The 15,494-nt window shown below is 40.5% G+C and overlaps 1 protein-coding gene across 2 annotated transcripts in view; it reads left to right on the plus strand.

The window, feature by feature from the left end:
- SP3 (Sp3 transcription factor) overlaps positions 1-15,494 on the plus strand; it is a 63,136-nt gene that overhangs the window by 26,226 nt on the left and 21,416 nt on the right. The window lies entirely within an intron of this gene.

The following is a 15,494-nucleotide window of genomic DNA, read 5'->3' on the forward strand; positions in this document are numbered from 1 at the left end:
AGAGTTGTTTTTAACACAACAGACTTCATGTATTTATACTTAGCATGATGAGAAATTAAAACGTCTAAGTTCTTTCTAAGTAATACATACCAAAATATTTGTGGATGAGATACTGTGTCTGAGATTTGTTGGAAAATAATATGGAAGAATTTTGGGTTATAGAGGAACAGAATTGTCACAGAGTTTATTGAAGCTACGGGTGATGGGTCCATTGTGATATTCCCTATTGTACTTTTGCTTGTTATTTAAGATTTTCTGTAATAAAACACTTTTGAAAATGTTTTAGCTGTTCATGTTTTTGATGATTGAAAGTTTTGGATTATTGGACTTTAAAGATTTATTTATTTATTTATTTGAAAAGCAGAGTTACAGAGAGGTAGAGGTAGAGGTACAGAGAGAGAGAGAGAGAGAGAGAGGTCTTTCTTCCGCTGGTTCACTGCCCAAATGGCCACAACAGCTGGAGCTGGGCTAATCTGCAGCCAGGAGTCAGGTGCCGCCTCTGGATCTGCCTGTGTGGGTACAGGGGCCCAAGGATTTGGGCCATCTTCTGCTGCTGTCCCAGGGCATAGCAGAGAAGCTGGATTGGAAGTTCAGCAGCCAGGACTGGAACCCGTGCCCATGTGGGATGCTGGCACTGAAGGCGGCTTCACCCACTTTGCCATAGCAGTGACCCCTATTAGACATTTTTAAAAATAAATTTAACATACAAGTAAGATAAACTTTAGATTTTGTGCCCAAATGCCTGCAGTGTTTGAGTTAGTGACCCTTGTTCATAGTAACAGCTTGGGCAGGGTGTGAATACTTGATTCATATGTGGGAAGAGGATTTTTGCTTTTGTGATGGTCTTGAAGATGGATTTTTGACTGTTCAGACTATAGAAGATGTTCCTGCTTTATCTCTTGTATTATGAAGAAGATATTTGATAAACTCGTGGGGACTGAACTACAATGAAACGGACTTGTTTTTTTCTTGAATTTCTTGAATATGAAGGGGAAAGCCACATACATTTTTCGTTGTCCAAAGATCTATTTATTTATTTGAAAGAGTTGCAGATAGAGAGAGAGAGTCGAGTCTCCTCTCTGCTGGTTCACTCCTCAGATGGCCACAGCAGCTGGAGCTGTGCTGATCCAAAGCCAGGAGTTTCTTTCGGTTCTCCCACATGGGTGCAGGGGCCCAGGCACTTGGGCCATCTTTTACTGCTTTCCCAGGCCATAGCAGAGTTGGATTGAAGTGGAGCAGCTGGGACTTGAACCGGTGCCCATATGGGATGCCTGCACTGTGGGTGGTGGCTTCACCCCCTATGCCACAGAGCAGACCCTCACATACATTTTTATAAATACTATTGGTACTTAGATTTTGTTAGCCTTACTTGGCCAAAGGGATAGTACAAGCTCAAGAACTTGAGAGGAGATGAACACGTTTCTTAGAGTAACCCTTTATCTGGTCAAGTAAGTAGTACTTTTTGTATATTAAATGTATGAGAAGTGTGTACGTGTTCATACTCTCAAACTTACTGATTTGTTGAGGGAGATACATACAGCAGTAATCAACAATATAAACCCATATCAACTAGCAGTGTAAATCTGTGTAAGTGGGAATAGGAGCAGTTTATCCAGGAGACAGTTGCATGGCTGAGCATTACCTCAAAAATGGTTTGCAAGGTGTTAGGTATTAAGTACTTTATTAAATTGCTTATTAGCAAGTTAAAGTTTCTGAGAAATCTGTGGAAAATAAGCTTGACTACTCAAGCAAGTAAAGCAACATCTTTTTCCTTTTCTTGATTGTACTTTTGTTCAGATTAGTATTTACTTGGGTTAATTATGAGGAGCTACTAGGAGAAATGCTGTGGTAGCATGCATAGAAGGCTGGGCCGTTTGGTGTCTTGTGGCTGGTAGGGCACATGTATTTGAGAAAATATGCTGAGAGTATAGAGCATTGAATACCAATGGTAAGGATTTTACCATTTTTAACTTGACTTAAGGGGCTGTTGAGGTTTTAAACAGAGGAATAACATGAATTTATCAAGAATTGGAAGATGTACTCATTTCAGGAATAGGCTAGAATGAGAAAAAACTAGAATTAAAGAAGATAGGAGGCAGCTTTAATTATATAGGAATAAAATAATGAAAGGAAGAATTGTAGACATTTCAAATCATGAGTATATAGGATTTGTGATCAGCTATTGGGAACGAAAGTCATGAATCCATTGTTTAAAGAAAAGTCATTGGCAGAGTTGTGAGGGGAAATTGATCTGGAGTTTTTGGTAGTAGAGAGAGGACAGAGCTAAGGACAAAAGTGGAATTCTCTAGGGTAGAGAGGTGATGACACAGTTGAAGTGATGAACATAGCTAAACTGAGGTGAAGGAGTTACAAAAAGAAAGATGTGTTGGGGGACTTTGGGTGTGGAGTGGGGACTATCTAAGTAACTACTAGTGTATTAGCATGAGAAAAAAACAAGGCAGCGAAATGTGTGCATTTTCTGTCATTTCTAAGATCCACCCTACCCCAGTTCTACTTTTTTGACTGAATTCTTTTTTTTCCCCTCAGTTTCCCCCCCTAAGATATTATTTTAGGATAATAGTACTTTAGTGGGTAACATATTTTTGTGGGTAAGAGGAAAATAGTACTTCTCTTTCCCTTGACTATTGGAAGGTTTAGTTTATACTTAGTGGATAGTTTTGGTTTTGGTTGTTTTGTTGGTTGGATTTTGTTTTTGTCTTATTTTCCCTCAGAAGAGGCTCTACATGAGTTGTCTATAAATAGTTCTAAGCAACTATCTCTGCTGCTTTGACAGAACTTGTTTTATTCTAGTCTGATCATTAATAACTTTAAAACAACTTTAAACCTTGATCTTAACTGCTGTATGAAACCAGTCCATTTGTACTAATTGTACTAATTGACACTTATACATTTATTTGTACTAATACATTAATTGTACATTTGTACTAATACATTTATTTCCTAAACAAAGTTTGCTGTTATATTTACATAAGCCTTTCCTTGTAATGCTCATTCATTACCTACCACTGATAGCACTTAATTCCCAGTTCTTGCCTATAATTCAACCTTTACCATGGGTCCTCCAATATGCCAAAGTTCTATCTTGAATGTAGAAGTGAAGATGAAATAGAATGTAGGCATTTATTTTTAGGAGAAAAAGGTTTTAGCTTAGAACTATGAAAGCAAAGTGTTAAACTTTGAAATTTTGAATAAATAGTGCACAGTTGATTTTTATGTTACATTGTTAAATGGCAGGAATATTAACTTGTAAAGGCTATATGGAAATCATTTGAACGTTTGTAAATAACTTTAGTTTTGATTAACATTTCCCTTATTTGCTTCTCTTTTCTGTTTTAAGGTGTATTGTGACTTTTTTTCTCCCATTTAATTTGTCTTCAGTCTGCACCTGGTTTAATAACAATCCCTCAGGAAGGCTTGGTAAGAGAAGCATTAAAGAGGATTTGAAGTACTTGTTTGCTCAAATGAAATAAAAGCAATAGTATTTGAGTTTATTTACATCTTTTTTCCATTGCTTTCACCTAAAAAATTGTTGAAAGGAAATTAGGTTTCATAGTAAAGAACTTAATTTGACCTAGAGTCACTATTTTATCTGGGTAGTAGTAGAAGCAGTTTACTCAAGTAGCTAACTATGCTACTTTTTTCTTTTTTTTTTTTAAAGATTTATTTTATCGGCTGTAACTCTGCCTTTCAAATAAATAAATAAATCTTTAAAAAATTGTTATTTATATCTATCACAGGTCAGCTGAGAGTATAGTGCATGATTCACATACTAATCAATGGTAATACAAGAGTCACTATGGGCCAGCACCGCGGCTCAATAGGCTAATCCTCCGCCTGCGACGCCAGTACCCCAAGTTCTAGTCCCAGTCGGGGCGCCGGATTCTGTACTGGTTGACTCTCTTCCAGTCCAGCTCTCTGCTGTGGCCCTGCAAGGCAGTGGAGGATGGCCCAAGTCCTTGGGCCCTGCACCTGCATGGGAGACCAGGAGGAAGCACTTGGCTCCTGGTTTCAGATTGGCGCAGTGCGCCAGCCGTAGCGGCCATTTGGGGGGTGAACCAATGGAATGAAGACCTTTCTGTCTGTCTCTCACTGTCTAACTCTGCCTGTCCAAAAAAAAAAAAAAAAAAAAAAAAGATTTATTTATTTGAAAGAGTTACAGAGAGAGTTAGAGAGGTCTTCCATCCACTGGTTCACTCCCTAGATGGCCCAACGGCCTGAGCTGTGCCAATCCAAAGCCAGGAGCTTCTTCCAGGTCTCCCACATGGGTGCAGGGACCCAAGGACTTGGACCATCCTCCACTGTTTTCCCAGGCCATAGCAGAGAGCTGGATCGGAAGAGGAGCAGTTGGGACTAGAACCAGTGCCCTATGGGCACCGGCGCTTCAGGCCAGGGCTTTAACCCACTCCGCCACAGCGCCGGCCCGAACTCAACTACTTTATCATTTTATTTGCTTTTTGAAACAGGTTTATATCGAGGGGAAAAAATGGAAATTAAAACACATTCTTTAAAAATATAGCTTGAAAGTTTTAAACTATGAGTATAGTAAGTCATCAGTACTGTCTGTCTACCTAATACTTCTCTTCCTGATACACTCAAGTTGGGTGTAACTAACTAGCTTGCTTTGTCAGTGAAATAGGCCATAGTGACTTTTTTTTTTCTTTTTTTCTTTGACAGGCAGAGTGGACAGTGAGAGATAGAGAGAGGTCTTCCTTTTTTCCGTTGGTTCACCCCCCCAATGGCCGCTGCGGCTGGCGCACAGCGCTGATCCAAAGCCAGGAGCCAGGTGCTTCCTCCTGGTCTCCCATGCAGGTGCAGGGCCCAAGGACTTGGGCCATCCTCCACTGCCTTGCAGGGCCACAGCAGAGAGCTGGACTGGAAGAGGGGCAACTGGGACAGAATCCGGCGCCCCGACCGGGACTAGAACTTGGGGTACTGGCGCCGCAGGCGGAGGATTAGCCTATTGAGCTGCGGTGCTGGCCCATAGAGACTCTTGTATTACCATTGATTAGTATGTGAATCATGCACTATACTCTCAGCTGACCTGTGATGGATATAAATAACAATTTTTTTAAAGATTTATTTATTTATTTGAAAGGCAGAGTTACAGAGAGGCAGAGAGAGAGAGAGAGAGGTCTTCTATCTGATGGTTCACTCCCGATGGCCACAATGACCAGAACTGCACCGTTCCAAAGCCAGGAGTCAGGAGCTTCCTCTGGGTCTCCCAGTTGGGTGCAGGGGCCCAAGGACTTGAGTCATTTTTTTTTTTTTTTTTTTTTTTTAGATTTATTTATTTATTTGAAAGAGTCACACAGAGAGAAGGACAGGCAGAGAGAGAGATGTCGTCCATCCGCTGGTTCATTCCCCAATTCGCCACACTTGGGCCATCTTCTACTGCTTTTCCAGTCCATAACAGAGAGCTGGATTGGAAGGGCTACTGCTTTTCCAGGCCATAACAGAGAGCTGGATTGGAAGTGGAGCAGCTGGGACTCGAACTGGCAGCCATATTGGATGCTGGCACTTCAGATGGTGGCTTTACCTGCTATGCCACAGCAGTGGCCCCTTGATCCATCTTCTACTGCTTTCCTAGGCCATAGCAGAGAGCTGGATGGGAAGTGAAGCAGCTGGGACTGGAATCGGTACCCACATGGGATGCTGTCACTGCAGGCGGCTGCTCCACCTGCCACGCAGCGGCTTTACCTGCTATGCCACAGTGTTGCCCCAAATAAACTTGTTTTAAGTCACTGAGATTTCCAAGAGTTGTAGCCACTTTAGATTTGCCTTGCACTGTCTTATATGATAGCCACTGGTTCTGAGATGGCATTTGGCTTTTGAAAAGTGGCTAGACTTAAGATTGACTGTAAGTATAAAATACAAAGTGAGATTTGAAGATTTGGTATAAAAATAGAGTGTGAAACCTTGCAAAAATTTTTATATTGATTGCAAGTTGAAATTATTGGAATAATGGATTAAAGGAAATAGTATTACAGTTAATTTCACTGTTTTTACCTGTTTTCCTATGACTCCTAGAAAGTTTGAAATCATGCAGTGACTTGCATTTGTATTTCTGTTGAACAATACTTAATACAGCTTGTCCTGACTAAAGTAAAAATTGATATAAAGAAGAGTATGCGCTAACAGAAACCTCAGTTGTGGTATTGGCTTAAGGATTAGGCAGCAGTGAAACTGATACTAGAAGCAGGGAAGATGGCAATGCAGCAGAGGAATATTTGATAAAATGTGGCTACAGTAACTTGGGAGACAAGTAATATAACTGATGGATTTGCAGCTTTAGGGGATAAGGTTGCAAAGCAAATGGTATGTTAACTGCTTTTGGCATAATTTGACAAGAGATACGAGTAGAAATGAGTTAGAAAATTATTGATTTACAAGTAGGCATGAGCACGATGCTAATTCAGAAATTTGGGGATTTGTAGGATTAGAAAAACCAACTGCTACCAATCAATGAAAGATGAAGCTGAGAGACTTTTGAGCAAATCAGTACAACTCAGTCTTTTGTCAGGTATCTAGTTAAGTTTATAACTGTCACTACCATTATTAAAACTTCTGAATAGATTAAAGTGACTCAGAATTAAGGTCTACTAAAGGGATAGTTTTTTTCTGTTGGGTTAATGGAAAGAGTCTAAAAATGTGGATTCCTTCGTAAAGCCATGGAAGCTCAAGCTACCCCCAGATAGAGAGAAATGGTCTTCATGTGGCAAGACATATATATATATATATATATATATATATATATATACACACACACACACACACATATACACACACACACACACACACTGTAGATCTAAGAGACATTTAGAGGCATTTCTTAGAAAAATTGTGGTTATAGGCATTTGTGCTTGGAACCAACTAGAGTCAAATAAGTAAGAAGCTTTTCTGAGTTTTTCAGAGTTGTGTAGCCAGAGAAGCCACATGCATGGACAGAAATTTGAACAAAGTGTAATTTCGAGATTTAATGATCTTGCTGTCTATCCCATCCCTCCCTAACCTAGTTTTGTGCTGAGAATTCTTCTGGGCTGAAGACACTCTTAGGTTCACTCTTGGTGGAAGAGAATAACAAACAGCAAACCCCCTAAGAGGGCAGAGCCTAGGAGCATAGACATGGAGACGCCCCTCCCAAGAATCAGAGCCTTCCTTACCCTCCAAGGCAGAGGAGAGCCCTTGTAGTAGCCAGCCGCTCAGTGGGGTGATTGTTGTGTCCTCCCTTTTATTGGTAGCAGCAGCGGTGGTGGTGGTGGTGGTGGTTATAATTAACCTTGTTCTGTCATTGTTTACTGTGTGTTTGAAGAGAGGTAGATATCCTGGTTGTTTTTGTAAATATCAGTAGATCTCTTTGAAGAGGGATCGCGTTTGGACCTGATCTTGAAGTTATTTCCATTATCACCCATATATTCTGGCCTTTGAGCTTAGTGCTGTGACTAGATATGTGAGTTCCCTTCTGGAGAGAGGGGACAGATGTATTTTGCAGGTAGGAAGAAAAATAAATTACTTGATCAATGGGGATTTAGGAGTCATGATTCTTCATAGTCTGCTTCTCTTCCAAGCATTAAACAGCATTTTCATTTCCAGTAAATCTTGAAGTCAGGCATGGCTGTGTGCCTTTTTGTGACCAGTAAGATGTGAGTTGGAAGTTGAAGAGCGTGTGACTTGCTATGTCCCTTTACCTTCCTGGAAAGCTAGTCAGGGAAGAAGGTGTCAAGTCGAGCTCATTGTCAAGGGGCTGGTAGAGCAGATCTTTTCCTGCCAATCTGAATTGGACATGTAAAGTTAGTGAGAAGTAAACTTCTGTTGTATGAAACTAGTTAGGTTTTGGGATTGTTTGTTAGCACAACCTCACTAGTCCTGATAGATGTATTGTTATAATTTTGCTTGCTTGGGGCTGGCTTGCGTCCCTGCTGCTCCTCTTCTGATCCAGCTCTCTGCTATGGCCTGGAAAAGCAGTAGAAGATGGCCCAAGTCCTTGGGCCCCTGCACCTGCGTGGTACACTTGGAGGAAGCTCTTGGCTTCAGGTCAGCACAGCTCCAGCCGTGGTGGCCATTTGGGGAGTGAACTAGCAGAAGGAAGACCTCCCCCTCTCCCCCTCTCCTCTCTCCCTCTCCCCCTCTCCTCCTCTCTCCCCCTCCCCCCCATCTCCCCACCACCACCTCTGCCTCTGCCTCTCTGTGACTCTGCCTTTCAAATAAATAAAATCTTCAGAAAACTTTTTTGCTTGCTCAATAACTCTTTGGATTGAATACATTGAAATTTGAGAGCAAAAAAAAAGTATACAGATTCTAAAATTGCTAAGATTAGCTTTTTGCCTTATAGTTATTGTAATAGTCCACACCTTGACTAACTACCCTCTTAAGTAGATAATATGACAGTTTACTTAGGTAGAAGACATAGGAAGGAAAACTTTCAGTTGACGCTTGTAGTATTCTAACTAGAAGTTAACTGTTTAAAGCAACCTACTTGTGATTTACTGAGTCTTATAAAGCACTGTTTTCTGTTTCTGATGATATCACCCCATATTATCATTGTTTACTATCTACTGTAATCCTTAGGAAAAACAGACCTTCTGACACATGATTGAAGAAAGAGAACTTTATTTTTTTGTTTTGTTTAAAGGCAGGATTTTGTTTTTTAATGATGGGGGTGAAGAGGGGACCGTAAACTATGCTTTTTTTTCCCCCTAGTCCACAGGAGTAGTGGCAGCTACATGAGTTTTAATTCAGTGCTAGAGTGGAACTGTTTCCTCAGATGAAGCCTTAGGTGGAATGCCAGTGTACAAAACTGATCTTAATTGACAGCTCTGATTTATATGAGGACCTGGGATCCCAGATATGAAGGCATGTTAGAAAGTTCTTGGGGAAAAATGTGACTAAAAGATGTTTACTGCAGTGCAAAAAATTTTTGAAATGCACATAGAGTTCTTCAGAGTATGCATTTTCCATGAAAGACCCCTCATATTTATCTTCTCTGCTGACATTTTACAGTAATCATTCAAGGAACTGGTTTTGAAATTGCTGTGAAGCAGGTATAGCCACTATGGCCATCTTCATTTTGGTGGGGTTGAGTTTCTTAGGAGTACCTCAGATCCTTTTTTTTAGACTTGCTTTTTCTAATGCTTATATACAGTATTAACGATCCTGGCTGATTTCCAAGTTTAAAATTGTGTTGAAGAATGTATATTAGAAAGAATGATGTAAATGGTGTCCTGGGAGACGAGGGAAAAAGAGTTCACATCATCAGAATTGGGAAGAACGTAGAAAAACAAGTAGGTAAAAGAAGTCAACATTCTGGAAGTTTTTCGTGTAGAGTTCTTGTCTAAACCATCAAATTATTTTTAATAATAAACTGGAGTCATTAAACAAAGAAATAATTCTGAGTTCCCTGCCAAGGAAAGTAGACAAATGTATAATTCATTCTGGAGAGATTTCTCTTCAAATTGTGGTAACCTGTTGTTATCTGGTAATTACCCTCAATAATTCAAGCTGTGAAGATTTTGAATTTTAGAAGTTTTTGATGTATTTTTATTTTTGATACTTTTAAAGTATACAGATAGTAAAACAGAAGTAAGTAGTAAATAATACTTTCTCAAAATTTAGTTAAGATGTTTTATATTTAAAGCTTATAGCAAAGAATTGTTCAAAATTTTAAAAAGTAAGTGTGTATTATCATATGTGCCATTACCATTGTGCTTCAACAAATTATAAGAATAATGTATAGCCGGCTCCGCGGCTCACTAGGCTAATCCTCCGCATTGCGGCGCTAGTCCTGGTTGGGGCGCTGGATTCCGTCCCGGTTGCCCCTCTTCCAGGCCAGCTCTCTGCTGTGGCCAGGGAGTGCAGTGGAGGATGGCCCAAGTACTTGAGCCCTGCACCCCATGGGAGACCAGGAGAAGCACCTGGCTCCTGGCTCCTGCCATCGGATCAGCATGGTGTGCCAGCCGCAGCATGCCGGCCGCGGCAGCCATTGGAGGGTGAACCAACGGCAAAGGAAGACCTTTCTCTCTGTCTCTCTCTCTCACTGTTCACTCTGCCTGTCAAAATAAATAAATAAATAAATAAATAAATAAATAAAGTATAGAATCTAAAAAGCATAACTGAAATCTGTTCTGAAATGTCTGTTTTAAATATTTGAAAGAGACTTGTCTTGCAATATGCAATTAGAAGAGCTGGTAATGGAATTAATGTGGTGTCTGTTTTTGCTTCTTGGTAAAATGAACCTGGAGGAAAATATCAATTGGGTAGACTCTATGAAAATTGAGAACAGGATTATGAGAGGCGAGGTTTTAAAATCATGTTTATTTAGCCTTGTGGTTGAGACACCAGATGGGACACCTGCATTGCATACCAGAGTTCCTGGGTTGGAGTCTGGGCTTTCTGCTGATGTACACTCTGGAAAGCAGCAGATGATGGGTCAGCTAGTTGGGTCACTGCCAGGTGGGAGACCTGGCTCCAGGGTTCTGCTAGGCCCAGCTCTGGCTGTTTCAGGCATTTAGGGAGTGAACCAGCAGATGGGAGCTTACTGTCTTTCTCTGCCTCTCAAATAAACTAAAATGAATAAGAATTTTAAAAAATCGTACATAGCTCACTGCTATTTTTATATCTATATATATCTATATATATATATATATAGATATATATTTCCCCCAGTTGATTTTACTAAAAGAGACTTGAAAAGAACAGGAGTATATTTTGCCCTCTCTAGTGATACAATGTTTCAAAGATTAGGTGATTTGGAGGTGGGAAGGGGAGTAAATTAAATTAGGATCCAGTTTCTATGATAGCTATAATTTTTTTTTTTTTTTATTTGACAGGCAGAGTTAGACAGTGAGAGAGAGGGACAGAGAGAAAGGTCTTCCTTCCATTGGTTCACTCCCCCAAATGGCTGCTACGGCTGGAGCTATGCTGATCTGAAGCCAGAAGGCAGGTGCTTTCTCCTGGTCTCCCATTCAGGTGCAGGCACCCAAGCACTTGGGCCATCCTCCACTGCCTTCCTGGGCCACAGCAGAGAGCTGGACTGGAAGAGGAGCTACCGGGACTAGAACCCGGTGGCAATATGGGATGCCGGCGCCACAGGCAAAGGATTAACCAAGTGAGCCATGGTGCCGGTCCTATAATTTGTTTTGAATCAGCAGTAATATTGTATCTTCCAGTTGAGTGCTTAACTGGTGAGTGTTTGGTACTGTTAGGATTTAAATGGTGAGTTGTAAGTTGTGATAGCTGCTTGTAGCACATCCGTTTCTCGTATAGCAAATCACTATTGCTGTTTATTGGATAGCAGGAATTATTGGGACCTGTCATTTTTGTATTAACCTGGGGGGCAGCTTTTTAAAACTAGTAGTCTTTCAAATTTTTTCTTTTTGCAAAACAGAGACAGGCTTTTCATCTGTTGATTCACTCCCCAAATGCCTGCAACAAGGCAGGAGCCCAGAGAGTCAAGAACTCAGTCTGGGTCTCCCCTGTGGGTGTCAGGAACCCAATACTTGAGCCATCACATCAACTGTGGCCTCCCAGAGTGCTCATGAGCAGGAAGCCGGAGAAGCAGAGCTGGAATTCCAACCCAGGCCACTCTGATTATGGGATGCAGGCAGCAGAACCACTGTGCCAGATGCTTGCCTTAAAAGCAGTCTTTTTCTTTTAATCTGAAGGAAAGAGGTGGAAGAGAGGAGCCTTGGGAAAGAGTGCTATCTGCAATAATAATTTACTATATTGATGTATATCCTTCATAGTTATTTTGAACTTCTTACCTGTCACATTGGAGAGTTTATCTGAAGTTCCTAAAGTAAGCTTTCCATAGAAGTAGGACGCAGCAAGAGACTGTCTAGATGTAATAGGAAGAATAATCCTGTTAATGTATAATCTTCAAATAAATAGAAAAGCTTTCATAATTTAGAAAATTTCTGTAATAAATGGAAGATTAAAAATTTTTTAAAAATTCATTTAGTTGAAATGCAAAGTTAAAGAAAGAAGGAGAGAGAGATATCTTCCATCTGCTGCTTTACTACCCAAATGATCACAGTGCCTGGGCTGGGCTGGGCTGGGCTGGGCTGGGCCAGACTGAAACCAGGAGCCCTGTGAGTGACAGGGGCCCAAACACTTGGGGTGTCTTCTGCAGCTTTCCCAGGGAGCTTGATTGAAAGTGGAGCCACTGGTACTTGAATCAGTGCTTACATTGGATGCCTGTGGGGCTGGTGCTGTGCTGCGGCATAGCAGGGAAAGCTGTGGCCTGTGCCCTTGGCATCCCATATGTACTGATCTGCTTCTGATTGAGCTCCCTGCTAATGCGCCTGGGAAAACAGCAGAGAATGACCCAAGTGTTTTGGTCCCTGCCCCCATGTGGGAGACCCAGAAGAAGCTCCTGGTTTTAGACTGGCATAGCTCTGGCCATTGCTGTCATTTCTGGAGTGAACCAGTGGATAGAAGATCTCTGTTTCTCTCTCTGTGTCTCTTCTCTTTCTCTGTAACTCTGCCTTTCAAATAAATAAATAAATCTTTTAAGAAAAACAAAAAGTAGGTAGTGGCTTAGTCTTGTGCACCACAATGCTGGCCTCTGAAAATTAATTTTAAATGGGGGAAAGGGAGTGGTCATGGAGGAATGCTGATCCAAATCTAGAGAGATGGAGTTTAGAGGAAGAGATTGTTAATGTAAAGCAGATATGATACAGTGTATATTTACATTTTGATTATATTTGGCAAATGAATAAAGTTTAGTTTTAAATCCTGCCCCTAAAGTGTTAGCTTATTTTTTATTAGACTTGACTAGTTATGTTTCAGGAACCAGTGTCTATAATTTAGAACTATTTCCCTTAAAAGAAAAATTAGTAAAAATACGTTCGGTAGCTTTACATTGTCCACAGGAATCTGGATGGCTAAAAAAAGTCTAATTAAAACAGTAATGTAAGGAACTGGTATTGTGATGTACTGGGTAAAGCTGCTGCCTGCAATGCTGGCATCCCTTATGAGTGCCAGTTCATTTCCAGGCTGCTTTACTTCCGTTCCAGTTCCTTCTGATGGTCTGGGTAAAAGCAGGGGAAGATGGCTCAAGTGCTTGAGCCTTTGCCATCCACGTGGGTGACCCAGCTGAAGCTCCTGGCTTTGACCTGGTCCAGCTCCAACCTTTGGGGCCATCTGGGGAGTGAACCAATAGATGGAATGTCTGTCTGTCTGTCTGTCTCTCTCTCCCTCTCCCTTCCCCTCCCTCTCTCCCCCCTCCCCTCTCTCAAATAAAAAAAATCTTTGAAAAACAAACCAGTATGTGAAATCTTGGAAGATTATCCTGTAATTCTGTTTACATAGTTTTTATGGCAGGAAAAACTGATTAAAGGTAAAATGTAAATGAAATAAAGAGGGGAAATTAAATAAACTAAGAATGAAATGAATTCATCAGTGCTTAAAAAAATTGAAGGCAGAGAATGAGTTTGATAAGAATAACAAAGTCCTAATGATTCACTGTTGATAAAGGAGAATGTCTCATTTTATTTATTTATTTTTGACAGGCAGAGTGGACAGTGAGAGAGAAAACAGAGAGAAAGGTCTTCCTTTTTCCGTTGGTTGACCACCCAATGGCCGCTGTGGCTGGCGTGCTGCGCTGATCCGAAGCCAGGAGCCAGGTGCTTCCCCTGGTCTCCCCTGAGGGTGCAGGGCCCAAGCACTTGGGCCATCTTCCACTGTACTCCCAGGCCATAGCAGAGAGCTGGACTGGAAGAGGTGCAACCGGGACAGAATCCAGCGCTCTGACTGGGATTAGAACTTGGGGTGCTGGCGCCACAGGCGGAGGATTAGCCTTTTGAGCCATGGCGCCGGCCAAGAATGTCTCATTTTTACCAACAATACTATAATTCATTTATCTAGTATTAGGTATTTAAATTAAATGTGCATGTTCCAGACTTGATAAGCCAATATATCTTAAATATTTATTAACTCTTGATAAATAATTAGCAATTAGTTTTAGGGAAAAAATTTAGAATTTTTTGTGATAATAGGTTAAATAGAGGTTAGGCTTGCCCTGAGTTGTTAGTACTTAATTAAGACTGAAAATTAATCTTATCTCTAATCGTATCATATGTGCCTCTATATGTGTGTGTGTATGTGTATATATTTTATCATTTAAATTTCTTGTTTTCCCCTTCAGCTCTTGTTCAAGTCTGTAAAATTTTTTTCTAATATATAAAGTTGTTTTATTGGTAGACTTTGAAAACAGCAGTGATCATGGGACAAATGTATTGTGTCAGCGCAGTATCAGGTCTGGTAAAAAAGGAAGTTAAATGTTTTTACATGGAGCATAGACATAAAGAACGAGTACTGCTATTTATAAAGTTCTTAAATGTGATAATGTTTTATGCTGATATCCTTTAATTTCCATTGCTGTCATTTAAATCTTTCATGTTTTTCCTCAGATCCAAGTCAAATGTAAATAAGCATATTCATTTTTAGAAATGCCAGTATATATTATATAGGTATTTCTACTGGATATAAAAGCTGAGAGTATTTCAGGTACTCCTTCCTATATGTTAAATCTACGTTTGTGGACTAGCCTGGGAACTTCAGTTTTCTAATGCTTGCTCTCAAAGCAAAGCTCTTAGAAACAGTTGCCTGTATGTGGCTTTAGTTAATCTTTTTTCATTCCTTGGTGTCTACTCTAGGGAGGATTTTTCCTCACTTCACTACAGTAGTGTTTATCAAGATCATTAGTGATTATCATATCGTTACTCCAGAGGTCATTTCTTAGCCCTCATTGTACTTGCCAAGCATTTGACATGGTGGTTTTATGTTCTTGGAATGATTTCTTCCTTTGGCTTCTGGATACCAAATTCCTCCTATCTCATTGGCAACTCTGAGTCTCCTTTGCACAGTCTTTTCAGTCTCTTGTTGATCTGTAGTGCCCAGGATTTTCTCATTCCAGGTGACCCAGTACCAGAGATGACCAAATCTGTATTGGCAGGCCAGACTGCTACCTGAACTCCAGACCCATCAACTGCCTGATCCCCATCTTTATTTGGATATTTAATAGACTTCTCAAAGCTTTTATATCCAGACTTAGGCCTATGATTGGCAAGGGCCCCCCCCCCCCCTTTACTATCTCTAGTTTACCAACTCCATTTTTCTAGTTGCTTAGGACAAAAACTTCCTTTTTTGTTCTACCTTATGTAATAACCAGCTATCAAATCTGTTAGCAGTTAACTTTGGCTCTACTTCCAAAATATTCCCGACTGACCATTTCTACCGCTTGTCTATCAACACCATAGAATTAGGACGCCATCTTTTCCTTTAATCATTACAGTAACCTCCCAATGTCACTCCTCGGAATAAAATAAGAAGTTGAAGTTCTTATAAATAGCGTGTAATTTATATGAGTCTCTCGCTCCCCTGCCCATTTTTAAAATCTCTGGTCTTATTACTTGCTTCTCTTTCTTCACATTTATTCTACTCTAGTCATATAAGCCTCCTTGCTTTTCCCTGAATAC

This window comes from Oryctolagus cuniculus, chromosome 3 (genome assembly GCF_964237555.1).
Source record: "Oryctolagus cuniculus chromosome 3, mOryCun1.1, whole genome shotgun sequence".
Lineage (NCBI taxonomy): Eukaryota > Metazoa > Chordata > Mammalia > Lagomorpha > Leporidae > Oryctolagus > Oryctolagus cuniculus.